The following is a 15052-nucleotide window of genomic DNA, read 5'->3' as shown; positions in this document are numbered from 1 at the left end:
TCAACTTACTAAGTTATAATGAAAAAGGCACAAAAATAAGGTTGGAATCCTAGTGGGGAGCTGCTATTGGCGATGAGTAAGATGTACTTGGGATGCAATATCCAATGTAGGATACAAATAATGGCTTAAAAAAACAAGAAGGAAGGGCTTATCAATCCTAGGTAGTATCACATGAAGTCTAGCATGGGCCTCAACATTATGACATTGATGATTGATCTCCATCTCTATGAAGATCCTAGCAACATTATTAAGTTCCAAGTGGCATAGCTATAAGATGAGCCAAAAATTCATGGACAATTCACTTTAGGAAACCACAATGACAAACTAAGATATTCCTGAGAAGAGAACTTCCATAGATGGTTTGCCACAACAACTATGCTTTCACTACTCTTTGAAACTTTCTCGACTTTAGTTTTGCTCAGAAGATCTTGCTCGGTGTATGGTAGGACTCCTTGGGAAATATGTATCTCCTCAATGGTTTATTCTACACTTTGCATGTGCATATGGTTGATTCGAATGTGTATTCTTTGAAGTGTTAAGAATGCATGCATAATTCCTGCAAGCAAAAATAGGCTAGAGCTATCAAGCAATAGCTTGATATGGAATGGCTACTAACCTTTTGTTTGAGATCTCATAAGCATATTTCTTTACATGATCATAAGAAATAGACAAACCCGCAAAGCCTCGCAATATACAAAAGAGATGGTTACTTACTTTTGTATCTTTTGTCCTCACGTATTTGCCAGACAATGTTAAGATTAATATTTGCAAGGAATGGAAAATTAGAGTTATTCCCAGTTTGCTCATTACATGGCAATCAAAATGGACATAAAACCTTGGGACACTAGAGACAAGTATGTTTGGAAACCAAATAACAAAGTCCAACTACTATCGATAAACAAAACCTCTATCCAAGCACCAAAGAAGAAAAAACTAATGAACATATTATCTCAAGATCCTTCTTTGGCACAACATATGGCTTTAAAATGCATCGACCATCAACACATGATAGGACCAATGACACTACCTTGCATAGAAACAACTCTTTCCAGGTTGTCATGGTAGAGGTCTACTATGTGGGAAGAGATAGGAACATTGGATCATAGCTTGATATTATGAGGGACAAATAAAGGAAATGTTTTTGATACTTTCAAAGAATAATCTAAAAGACACTTATAAGTTGTTCTTTTGCCAACATTAAGGGGAAGGATATATGAACTATCAAGCCCTAAGCCAAGAAAAAGTTTCAAAATCTACTCTAAATAATGTATATAAACAAACCAAATTTGGAAAATTAGGTAGTAATTGGCTATTGAGACAAACAAAACTTACTAATCTCTAGTTGTGCTTGCAGGTCCATGTAGCTTGGTTTCTTTCAACCATTTGTAGCCTTAGAAGTTGCCTTGTCCTTGTGACGTGGATGTTGGAAATGGTCTCCCCGGTGTCTTTTGCCAATTTAGTAGTCTCTTGAATGTCAATGATGATATACACACACTCTTGTTGTTGTGATGTGGTTGAGACACTAGGCCAAGAACTGGGACCAAATTATTGGCAAACGTGTGTGGCTTGATAGGATGTGCCACTTCAAAGCTCACATGTTGTCTTAGGGCCTAGAGTGTCAAACTCTATCGATTGTTGATTGAAGGCCAGAAGTTATTGTTCTCCACATAGGGTAAAGGAGCCCCCAAAAAAATGCAATTTTTGGGCTCTAAAATAGTGGGGCTATTTGAAATGGGTCCATATATCTTGTCCCCCCCCCCCCCCTCTTTCTCTCTCTCATATCAACACATGTGTACATGCATTATCTAGCAATTATTACCCGATTGCCAAATAGTATTCATAGATAGATTAATCTACCTAATTATCTACAATTATTTTTGTATAAAACCTTTAATCTAATGATTGTGGCATCATTAATTTTTAGGTAGTCTAACACTGCTATGGAGTGTGTTGCCAAGAAAAGGCCAAGGAACACATGTTGTCACTCTTGGTACTATGTAGACATGTCAATTATATTCTTAAGAGGAGGCATAGTTTACTCAAGAATTGTGCATATAAAAACTATTTGGGAGATATTAGAAAAGTCCCTTAAGTTTATGCATACCTTAAAAATTGATCTTCATCTAGTGAACATAAATTTTCCCCAACCGTTGCTCCCTATATTGTCTACATAAATACTATGACACTATCAATAAATTTATCACCTTTAAATCTATGCATCATCAAATGCAATTTATTTAATCAAATTTAAATACAATAAAGGTAAAGAAAATTTATGTTCAGGTCAAAAAAAGCGGCAATGGCATGGCAAGACCAAGCTGACAAATTTAGATGTCAACAACTTTATTTGTGTAAGAAAAAGGAAAATCTATGAGAGATGTGACAAGATTATAGGCAACCTAACCATGGTGAATCTAAAAGCAATATTTGCACCAGTGTCTAGTACAAATAAGAAAATAATCACATTTGGAGTTTTAATTAGATACCCAAACTTGCTTGAAAAGTTCAGCTCTAAAAGTTGAACCGCACATGACTTGGAAATAAATATAACATATGGTACCCAGAAATTAATAAGTTAGTTGAAAATTAGAATGTGGCTACTATGCTTAGCTAAGTGCGCAAATATCACAAAATCTTTTTTTCAATCTTTTCTTGTGTGTGGCATATAACATGCCAAAATAACACAATATCTCAAATTATTGCAAGGATTAGGTAAAAATGGAATTTATAGGCTTTAATATGGACATTTAATCTTTAACTAGTATGTGACCCGTGCGTTGCGGTGGCCAAGAAGAAGCAAGGCCCAAATTCAGTTATCCATTCTCCCTCTTCCCTGCGTGCACCGCCATAGAAGTGATCAAAAATAGAATGTGGGGATGTGGAAAATTTATTTGGATATCAAGGATTAAGATTACAAAATTTGGTGAATTTCGGAGTCCATTTGGGGTTTTTCCCGCGAAAAATGCCCGCTGCGGATCAAAATTGGCCAAAACTGGGCCAAAAAAGGTCACAAAAGGTCAAAAAAAGATGTGAAAAGGCTTCAAATTTCCACATCATTCATGTTGGCGTGAGTGTTCAAGCTGAGAAAATTTTTTGAATCCAATGCTCAACACTTTCACCTCTCTCTTGTGGGAGAAATCAGGGTTCCTACAGGTGGTCTAGTGTAGTCTTGTTGCGTTCACGTCCTGTATTTGAGTGCGTGGAGAGTGAATGAGAGCTTTCTCTCTTCAATTTCTCACTTGGGAGAGTCTATGTAAGTTCTAAGGTTTCCATGGATGTGTGTGTGCAAGGAATTGAGGGAAGAAGGTGCGGCTTTCTGCAAGACTATGTGACCCTGTATCGGTGCCATTAGGGTTGGCGCTACTTCAAAGAGTCCAACAAAGTGAAGTTTGGTGAAGGCTTTGCAATGGTTTGAGAGAGGCCTTTTATGGCTGGAGTTTTTGAGTTTTTGATGGTTTTTCTTGTATATTTTGGTCACCATCAAGTGTGATTTCAAGTGTTGATTAACTCGACTCACCTTGTAGTGTCTGCGGGCAGGCAAGGGCTTGTAGGTCGAGCTATTTGGAGTTTGAATTGAGCTTGTGGGTAGTATTTTTTTTGAGCTCTTGAGTGGTGGTGTTTGTGGGTTGGAATTTAATTAAATTCCTTGTGTGGTGTTGAGTTGTCTGGGTGTGTGAGTGTGCGCACGACGTCTTTTGCTCCATCAATGGATCTACCCCCTTGAGGTCCTTGTATGACCATGCAAAAACATCTCTATACTCCTTGAGGATTTGTATGAGCATCTCTTCCTCTTTTGCGCTCAAATATTTTGCTATGTAGAGTAGTCTTTCAACCTCTCAAGTTCAACTAGGTTTATTCATTTTGCATTTTTTGAGCCATCATAGGATTATCTCCTATTTTCTCTCTGATTAGTTAAGTCATCACTATTTTTCTATCCTGGATGGTGAATTTTTTATAGTGGGAAGGGACGTTCTTATTTTGCATCTCGATGCTTTCTCTTCCTTCACTTTTTATCTCCGTTGTTCATACTTCTTTCAGGGGTTCTTTTGAGTTCTTGGTATTTCTTTTTACGCTCGACCTTGGTCCATTTCGGCTCTCCAAATTCATCCGCCCCGAATTCTTTTGTTTTTTTTTTCTTTTACAGTATTTTGAGCTTGCTTCCTCAAGCTCCTAGCACTTTCTTTTGTTCTTGTGTTGCGTGTTTTTGTGAATTGACGTGAGATTTTGTCTTTTACACAATCTTTTGCTTTTACAAGCATTAGAAATTGTGCTTCCCTCTTATTCTCGGCATTGGATTACCTCTAGCCATCTTTAAGGCTCTTTTTTTTATGTACCATTTTTGCTGTCTAGATTTTTTAATTGGAAAATAAAACCTGACATCAGCTATGGTTTCTTCTTGGTTGCTCAGGTTGTCAAAGAATTTGTCATCCACATCGTTCTCATACTTGAATGGCTTTGAAGAGTCGTAAAACAACTCTTTCTCCCCTTCTTGGTTCTGTTTTTCTATTTTGGGTTCTTTCAGGGTTTGGTTTGCTTCTTCTTCCTCAACTACATTGACCACGTAATATGGGATCACATCATATCCGTCTTTGTTGCAAAACTTGGTTATGGGGCCATTAGCCATGGCACACACATCTAATGCTGCCAAAATGTGTTCCCATACTAGAGGTTTTAATTTCTCTTTTGGAAAGAGCTCTACAATGTAATCTTTGTCTTCTAAAACCCTTTCTAAAATGCACTCCTTGCGCTTTAAGCTTCCACATTTTGAATCTCCGCACATCCATAGTTGTTTGGACTTACCTAACCATGATGGGAGTTCTGATCCTGCTAATGTAGCTAAGTCAAACTCCTCAACCGGTATTCTGGTTACATCCTTGTAACTGTGGTCCTTCAGGTTATTGGTTGTTGTTCCCATGTTTCTCAAGGTATATATGGTCAGAACCTCAATCCTGGACCATTTTTAGTTGCCTCATGAATGGTCTTTCCAATATGATGTCGTAGTTGTTCTTCTTGCCAAAGTCGATAATAGCAAATGTATGCTCATATTCAATTGTGCAAGAGGTAACACTTACTTTCTCTAGAAGCCCCGGGGGTTTCTCCATATACCCATCTGCAAGCTGTCATTAGGAGAAACTTCGACTCAATTTTGGGCCTTGTAAGAAACGCCAGCGCAGCATAGAGAGAGGTAATTTTGAAAAATACTAAAGTAGTTTTTTGGAATTCTATTTCTCATAGTATATATGTATAAGTTTGTTCAATTACTTAAATGCATGCTCGTAATGCTTTTCGAGAGTCCAACTTAAGTGTACACAAGAATCCATGTATGTGAATCTTAATGAGTGATGTGATGTACGATGAGAGAAAACACATAAGAGATGTTTTCAAAAAAACAAAAAGGATACCACAGATGCATTAAAAACATCCAAAAACCTTAGGATAGCACTTTAAAATGCTGAAATCTGACATCTCTAGCTCAAGATATAGCATTTTTTATCCTAGGGCCTCATGAGGTCAGAACCAAGCGAATAGAGGCCCCAGAGACCCCTCACGGGCCTCTATTTGCTCAGTTCTGACCTCATGAGTCCCTAGGCTTAGAAGTATTATATCTTGAGCTAGAAGCCTAGGGCCTCATGAGGTCAGAACTAAGCGAATAGAGGCCCCAAAGATCCCTCAAGGGCCTCCATTTGCTCGGTTATGACCCCTTCATACTCTTAAATAGCACCTATCAATCGTTGTCAAGTACAATCCATTTGAATTTAAATTGTGAGTAGCTCATAAAAAGGTGTTTGATGCTTGTGCGAGATGCACACATATAAGTACTTCACTTGATAAGATAGCAACATCGGGTCATAAAAAGGCGCTCGGTGCTTGTGCAAGATGTTACTATCAAGCGCCTTACTTTTCTAGTGATAGTGACAATTTCACCAAAATGGTTTTCATGGAAATTTTCAAAATGAGAAAAAAAGCTTTTTCTACGTAAAGTTAGCCTTCTTCCTATTGGCTAAGGAGCATTCTCTCACTAGAGCTAAAAGGCCAAAAATTGAGTCCATCTCTTTCCAGTTTCATTCGTGTTGCTCTTAAAGCCATTTTTTCCCATTTTTTCTATGTTTCTTTAGTAGCAATGGATACCCCAGCTCCACTGTCAAGAATTGCCCATGGTGGTGACACCTTGAAATTCCACAAGAAGAGTCATGTTGCCATCTTCTCCTTCACAATATTCTTCGACTTTCTTCAATGGTATCGGCCTGGTAGTGAGGTGCGGCTTTTCGAGTTCCTTGATCCCCTTTTCAATTCTTGATGAAGGATCTTTTACACCAAACTTTTCCACTGGAAACTTCCTACTATCATCCACATGTTTGGTCGTATCCATAGCAACTCAGCTAGCATTATTGTGCATGTCACAGGTGTTGATAATATGTATATTAGCCCTTAAACGATGACTTTCTTGGAAGAGAGCCTTTGAGATGGGACTGCCACAACATTTGACTTGGCCTTGTGCTCTCCATATAGAACGATAGTGTTCTTAGTGATTGGGACTAGTTGTTCATAAATTGTACAGATTCTTGGTCTCCCCAATATGGTTGCATGTCTAGATTCATTTGAGATCCATACTCAAATTCCTCTATCGGTGGAAGAAACGCTCCTCTTTTGTCACTGGTCTGGTTTACCTATTTGCTTAGCTCATTGGTTTCATTGGCCTCTTTGACTTGTATTCACAGTTCTTCAAGAACCTCTATGTCTTTACAACCCTTAGGTATAGCTAAGTGAAATCTCTCAAAAGAGTTATCCATAGTATTCAATACTATCCTAAGTTCTAATGCTGGGTCTTTGAGCTCGGGTTCGCGCTTATGACTAGGATCTGGTTTATTTGCTCTTGGTTCCAACAAAGCTTGGCATGTTTGAATAATTTTTTGATACATTTCAAGCCTTCGCTTTTCAAGTTTCACATTGGGCCTAACTAGAAGTAATTGTAATGAACTGTAACAGTTGGACACTGGGTAAAGAAGAATCTCACTGTGACCTCCTCCGCTAGTGTAAGTCCTACGTCCCCGGCAAACGGCGCCAATGTTGGTGGATTGCCGCGATCGGACAATGTAGCCTAGAGAAAACTCAAACCAACATAAATATGTCAATCTGAGGACGTAGGCAACTCGACTAGTGCATGGAAACATCGAAAGCAATGCCCGAATGCCAAAACATTGAGGAGAGAGGTGTCACTCTCAAGCAAGGAAGCAACTAAGTGAAAAATGTATAAGTCTCCCATGCAATCTAACTTGCACTCAAATGGTCGTTTAGGGGTCAGATGAGCTCCAATAGACATGAAACTTGAGATTGGGGGTATCTAGGCTATAGGCAATAGGTTCCCAACACCAAAACCTGCAAAAGCCACAGTCAGGTAGATGAGCAACCGCAATTGATGTCACCTCTCAACTTCACCCCAAAGTGACGAATGAGGGGTCGTTTGGCTCCTCTGAAGACCTACTTACCTCTGTCCATGCTTAGTTTCACTTAAAACACCATTAACAACACAAAACAAGCATTGAAACACACTAAGCAACTTAGAGCTAAAACCGCTCATTGTGTTGCACACACACACAAACATAGCACATTGAACATGTACATGATGCCAAGAGCATGAGGAAGAAACACAAGAAGTTTCATTAGCAATGCTTACCCGTACAAAGAGTATTGATCACGCAAGCGTAGGCATACTCTTCACTATGTGAGTTTCAAAGTAAAAACAACCTTTTTTTATAATTACAAATTTTAGCTTATATGGCTAAGGTGGAAAATTTGGGTTTTTGGCTAGAAAGAGATAAATATTTCGGAAAATGTCTTGGGCTTTGGCATCTAGCCTCTTCTTTAAGTACAAAACTAGTTCAGAAAGAATCAACTCTTTTGAGTTCAGGATTTATAACGCCAGCTTAGGCAGAAAGTAAATGAGTGAGAAAAAGACTATTTTTGCTGGCCCATCTGGAGGCGTGAGTGGTCTCCTTTGCTTCAACACACACCGAAAATGGCAACACCAAGAAAAGCACATGAGATGGAAGAAAGAGGGGGGGACGGGGAATTGACACAAAAAGGGGGGGTAATGGCGAGCTTTCACTTCAAAACGTGGTTACAAGAGCACCATGAATTGTGCAGAGCAATCCTCTTCTTGCTCCTCTTCTTCACCCGTTACATACTCGCAATGGCAAAAGGCCCTTACAACTTTGAAAAAAAACCCTCTTATAGGGAGTTCTACTTTCAAAAAAACAAAAAGCAGTCGGGGGTTTTTGCTCATGCAGCTCAAGAGAGCTTCTCTTAGCCTTTTCTATCCTTTTTATCCACTTGTGGCAATCCCCATTTAGCATTCAAGGCACCACTTGGACACATCGGCATCCCTCTCTCACAATACCGCATGTGAATCTCCTTCTTGAGCCCTAGGGAGAGGTCACGGCCCCGTGACAACCCCTTGGGTGCATGTCCTCCTCAATAAAAAAATGTGCGCCCAAGGGCATTTTGGGAACGCCCTTTCAACCAACTACCACATCACCACCAACGAGCACCACCAACAGTGTCAACTCCGCCCACAAACGCCACTGGCATGCCAACACTGGCCCAATGCACAATCACCGGCCAAGCCCACCACCAAGTGCAGCGCCGGCTCCAAACCATCGCCAAGCTCATGAGAGCTCCAAGGGGAGCTCCCCTCTCCCTTTGTGATCCCTAATGGCCCTCCCACCTCCAATATATATAGAGTTCTCTCGCGGGTCCCCATTCTACCTATTGGACTTTTACGGTGCCACGTGGTAGCATTTGGTGCCCTGGCCTTCAACCTTCAAAAATTCATCCACTAAAAAGTCTTGATTTCCTACCTATTTGAGCACCCCCCATTTCATGCTCAATAGCCTTATCAATGCCCTCTAAAATCTCATCAATAGCCTGTATACCGGGCTTCATCCCCTCCAATTGGCCCCACATTTTGCCTCCTTGAGGGCCTCAACACAAGCACTCCAAAATACGAAAAAACTCATGGTCATCATGAACATTTAAGTTCAACTGGCTCTATCTTTACACTTCGGGCTCCGATTGATGTGCCGTTGCCTCCTAATGCAGTCAAGCTGGCCCCCGACAATCTTTCAAGTGACCATATCTTGCCCGATCGGGATCCGCTTCTTAATTCAAAAGGACCCCCATGCTCCATAGCTCAAGCACTTCATGTTTACCTACTTAAACCAGCCCTGGCCACCTATCCTCATCTGCCCCATCCGTCGGGCATCTCCAAACCTTCCACATTGAAATCATCATAACTTTGACACGGGAGCTCAGATTGGGGAGCCGTCTAAACCGACTTCTAGAGCACTTCAAACACTACATTCCCAAGCATAAATTCAGCACTCTGAATACATGGAGCCACGACCCCAATTGGCTCTTTTTCATGGAGCGCTTTTTTGGCCTAAGAAACCACATCATGCATACATTTTTGCTTCCACCTGCATGCTCATACTTGCTTTAGCCCTTTACCCCTCACCTATCAACATCCTTAGTATTGTGGAGCACATCTTTAAGCATCGACCAACTTTGGTCGCACAAACATATGTGGGGTAATGCCAGGGGGCACGGCTAGTTGTTGGCGGTGTGGCAACTTGCCTTTGATAGACTATTGTGTGCCTTTGACAAACAGTTCTGGAACCCCTCTGGGGCTTTTTCCACTGTGTGAGGCCCATTGGCTCCCTTTCATGCAAGAGGAAGTGCACACGGGCCCCACTAATGAGCTTGCTAGTGGCCAGTATTGGCACGTGGTTGGTGGCAGGAGTGCATGCAATGGAGTGGATTTTTATGAGTGGTGGAGGTTTTTTGCTCTCAAAAATGTGGGGAGTAGAAGGAGTGTCAAGGAGTAGAGGGGCGAGGAAGAAGAAGGGGAATGGGAGCTCATATGGTAAGCTCTTTTTCTTAATCTTCTTCCTAAAAATGAAAGAGAAGACAAAGGATTATTTTTCATGCTTAGCGGAGATTTGGGGTATATTGTTTATGCTTGGGCAGTTTTGATCACTATCAAAAAGTATTTTGCTTCTGCTTGATGAAAGGAGATGAGGAAGAAGCAGAGCAGAGAACTCCATCAAATCTAGGGTCTATTTTTTTCCCCCCCCTCAAGAATCATTAATTGTTGGAAGGGTTTAAATTCTGTCATGTTTCTCAGTTGTCCACTATGATTCTCATTAAAGTACACATTAGTTCTCTCTTATCTCTCAAATCGGTCTAAATTTCTCTTTATCTGTTGTAGGTAGCACTAGAATATATAAATTTGCATCATATTTTCTCTGTTTCTACTTCCCTTTTGCACATCTCTCATAGCCAAAGGCCCTCTCCGATCTCTGATACACTCCAAAAAAAGGGGGTGCCTTAGGTGAGAGGAGGGATGTGGGACAAGGTTTCCGAGTTGAGGGAGTAGCAGGAGAGGGGGTGAGTTTGGTCAAGCGGGGGATGCAAAGTAGGGATGTGTGTGAGAAAAAAGAGCAAATATTGCAACTCGTTGGGGGGGGGCGTAGAGGGGTGCAGGGACAACTAAGGGATAGTAAATTTTGGAGTCTGTGCCCTAAAGGTATCCCATGGAAGATTTTTTTATTTTATTTTATTTTTGGTTTGGGGGAGGGTGGCCTGGTCACTAATTGACGCCTCCTTTTGGGATGTGGGATCCACGGCTCACGGTCGCTAGTTGATCGTGCCCATTGGATTGCCTAGGGAATGCAAAAGATTCCCACGTTTTTGGATCCGAGGTTTGACACGTTTCTTCTCTCCCCCTTGGAATCGACTCTAACTGCTAAGCTATCATGCGCTCATTGAAAGGTGCATGTGTGTTAAGTTTATGCATCACGTCGTCGCGGATAAGTTTACACCTAGTTCACATTTAGTTCACATTGAGTTCACATTAAATTTGGTGTGGTGTGCATACCCTCCCAAGTTCACACCAAGCTCACACTTAGTTCACCTCAAGTTCACGACGAGTTCACACCAAATTTGGTGTGGTGCACATACCTCATGAGTTCACTCTTAGTTCACACCTAGTTCAAAAAACAATCGGATGGCCCGGATTGCACCCGCCTCGCGACGCCTACTGTGGGCCATTGGTCCCACCTCCCTAGGGGTATGTCAATTAGTGAAGGGGGGGAGGGGGGGGGTATGCAAAGTTGGGCCGATGGTGGAGAGCGGAGCTGGAACTTAGTGGTGGCAACTTGGTGGAGGAGTTTGCCACCATGAGAGAGAGAGAGAGAGAGAGAGAGAGAGAGAGAGAGAGAGAGAGAGAGAGAGAGAGAGAGAGAGAGAGAGAGAGAGAGAGAGAGAGAAGTCACTCAAAACTCGCTCCTTACAAATACAAACACAAGCTTGACATGGAACAACCTATGGTAATAAACTCGCTCCTTACAAATACAAACACAAGCTTGACATGGAACGACCTATGGTAATCGTGTATGCACTAGCACCACTGCTTGGCCGTTTTGTTCAGTAGGAATAGCATCCATAAATTGTTTCCAGTCTTCACCTTGTTCCCTTGAACTCCATTCCATTTGGCATACATATCAAGGAAAGCTGTGTTAAGTAGGATGCTTCAGATATTGTCAAAAACCCTTGCATGCTTAAAAATACTCAAGTATGTCGCCGCCATTTTGGCAGCAGGTCAAGTTAGAGGGTATCTCTTGAGATACTCTCCGGAAAGTAAAGCAAAAGGAGAGAGAGAGAGAGAGAGAGAGAGAGAGAGAGAGAGAGAGAGAGAGAGAGAGAGAGAGAGATGCCGCGTGTCCCCGCAGGCGCTTGATCAGAGGCAGCGATTTTTTTTTAACACGGTATCGCACAGGTGGGGCGTGCAGTTGAGCCAGAGCGCAGCTGGACGGGGCTCTGTCGCAATGCAAGGGAGTTGAGCCCTCTGGGCTCTGCCTCTCTCTCTCTCTCTCTCTCTCTATCCGCGGCCGTTGAAGGGGATCGGAGAGCACCACAGATGGAGAGTGAGAGAGAGAAGGAGACACACGACACACAGATATGGGTGGGGAGACTCAAAGAGCGAGTAGCCCCCTATACACTAATGCTATGTATAAGGTATACAAGTCAGTGGGCGCCTAGACTCTGGGCGGCCGGGCAAGGCACAGGCACCTATACCCCAACAACCTCCCACTTAAAGGCGACTATGCCTTTAAGCAGGGGAACCTAGTCTAAAGACTACAAAAAGCAAGAGAAAATCGCTCTCAACCAATGCCCACTGGCTAGCTGTGATCGTGTGCATCCGGCTGCCCTGCTCCCGTGTAAGTGCATACACCACCAGACGTACCGCACACAAACTACAAGTATGTACGCAATACCTGCATATCTCCCTCGTGCACTATGCCATCATCAGTCAACAAACAACTGACAACCCCAACTGCAAATGCTCCCACTGCAGCAGCTGCGATATCCGGTCTCAAGATCAACATCTCATACATGAGACCACCGAATGCCAATGCAATGCTAGCGGGCCCTGCTAGCTCTACGGAGCATGCATCAACATATATATCCCTGGCAATAGGCATCTCTGACTGACAAGGCGTATCAGCCACATGCATCTCCTGACTGTCCGCAAAAGACGCATCAACTTGTCGTGCAACCTCAGAGCAAACCAGCTGCTCTAGGTATCTGCTGGAAGACATATCCTGCACAACTATATCCCCATGCTCACTGTCGAGCATAGAAAGGAATGACTGCATAATCGCTAACATCTCAGCTTCCTCTGCAATCATCCATTGCAAACATGACCACTCAATCTGATGTGACTCACTAGAGCTCTCATGCTCTAACTCCGTATGCATAGACTCTTGCACAACGTCCTCCTGTCGTGACTCACTAGAACAAGACCGCTCTACCTGTCTATCCTGCATAGAAGTATCTCGCACAACTGACTCTCTGCTTTGCTCAGTCACTAGCAAAGCATGCATGTCTGACTCTGTCACCTCTCTGTGTGATTGCTCAAGTCGTGCCCCAACTGTGTGCACAACGAGCTCACTACTCTGCACTCCATGCAAAGCACCCTGCAACCCATGAGCAAAAGAGACTGTCCGGGTCTCTCGCTCTCTGCATGGCTGTAACAAGATTGAGACTCGACCATCTCGCACTAGTACTACGTGCAATGGGTACCATGTGCCAACTCTAGCACCTCTCACAATCACTAGCGAACCCAAATGCCACGCAAAAGATCGCTCAAGCAGCGATACCCGACATCCACTATCCCGTAACTGTCTGACTGAGATCAAATCCCGTCTCAGATCTGGCACATAACGCACATGACGCAAGGTAAATCTCATACCATTGGGCAAGGACAAACATACGTCTCCTGCACCCTCAATGTCATACACAACACCATCATCCATGTGCACACAACCAAGTCTCCCACTAGAAAACGTGTTAAACCACTCACGATGCGACGTGACATGGAAAGTAGCATATGAATCTAGTAACCAATGTGAAGACAATGTGCAATTCGATATGCAATCCGTAGACATAAGATCGTTTGAAGACAAGCTAGATGTAAATGTGACATCGCCGTCACAAGCATACTCAGTAACCACCGTACTGATCTCACTAGCATCTGTCATGCCCAAATCTGCATCACGCATTTGTCGCCTCCGTTGTCTCAAACGCCTGAAACATCGACGCCTAATGTGCCCTCTATGTCCACAATGCCAACATGTCAAGTCTCTATGTCGTCGAGACTTGAGTGTGGGACCAATCTCTCCCATGGACATAGAAGTGGGACTAGACTCCCCTGCAGACATGGATGTCGCGTACATAGCATGTAAACTCTGCCATAAAGCATGAGTTGTAGTCTCCCTTGAGACCTGCCAGTAAACAGACTCAACCAGAAGCAAATGAATCGTAGACATCGCTAACTCATCAAGATCCTGCCAATCATCATCAGGCATAGACTTGGGCTTCGCCGATAAACCACGCAAGGGTTTATCTTGCCCCAAATCCGCCAATGCAACAAGCATATGCTCCTTCCAAGCAACAAAATCTGCACCATCAAACTGTGTCAGACCATAACGCTGGAAGTCAAATGAAAAATCAGCTAATGCTCGCAAAAGAGCAACAAACAATAAGTAGCAAATGTCAACCAAATCAGCCCTAAACTGGCTCGAATCGCATCAACAAAAGTCTGCAAATATGGCTTAAAATCTGATGCAAAATTTTGCACCAATAACCGTGCAAAACCTTGCACAAAATCACAAGTCAATATGACTCGAATCCGGCTACCTAGCTCGTAGCCACACAAGCATACATCACAATATTCACTCCTGTGAGTGTGCCAAGATAATTGTACGCCTGTCAAACTGTGAGCTAATCACCAAGCCCACACTGTGCGGTATCGATGCATACACACGCACAAATCTCCCACCTGCAGAGAACACCGCACGCAAATGTTGAGTGCAACCCACAATCTCTACCTAGAATCGCATAAATGGTTCAGCGCCTTCACGCCAGAGGGAGCATGGCTTAGGGCCGAGGTCGCCATGGCGGTGAAAGGGGGAGGGGGGGGGGGGGGGGGGGTGGTCTGTGGATGGGGGTGCATGGTCTGTGAAGTGCGAGCATGTCGTTGCGTGTGAACCAGGGAGCACCCAAAATGTTAGGGCGAAAGCGAATCTGATTGATTAATTAATTAATGAAATGGTGTTTAGACCCAAATATGTACCAGTATAGAGTGCATTGCCAAAAAGGTTGCATCTCTTGTAGATTCCCTCTTGTTACATCGATAGAAATAGTTCAGAGCTTCTTTGCCCTCACTTTATTTTGGCATGAAAATAGCTCAAAGTTGGGGGCCTCATTTTGGATCCTAACCTAGGGTAAAGGGGCCAATAAGTGGACGTCCCCCAAAAGGTGGATGAACCTACCCCCAAAAGAGAGACTAAAATTAGGAATATGCTTGGAATCTCCCTTAGGTGTCCTCACTTGTTTTTATACAACAAGAGTCGCATTACTTGCACAGACGCGTGATAAGTGGGTTGGATAAGGCGTGGGATTGTGGAGGAGCAGATCGGGAGCTCGAGTC

Source organism: Adiantum capillus-veneris, chromosome 19 (assembly GCF_014529385.1).
Source record: "Adiantum capillus-veneris isolate H3 chromosome 19, ASM1452938v2, whole genome shotgun sequence".
NCBI lineage: Eukaryota > Viridiplantae > Streptophyta > Polypodiopsida > Polypodiales > Pteridaceae > Adiantum > Adiantum capillus-veneris.
The sequence above is the reverse complement of the archived record's forward strand: the minus strand, read 5'-3'. Positions refer to the sequence as shown.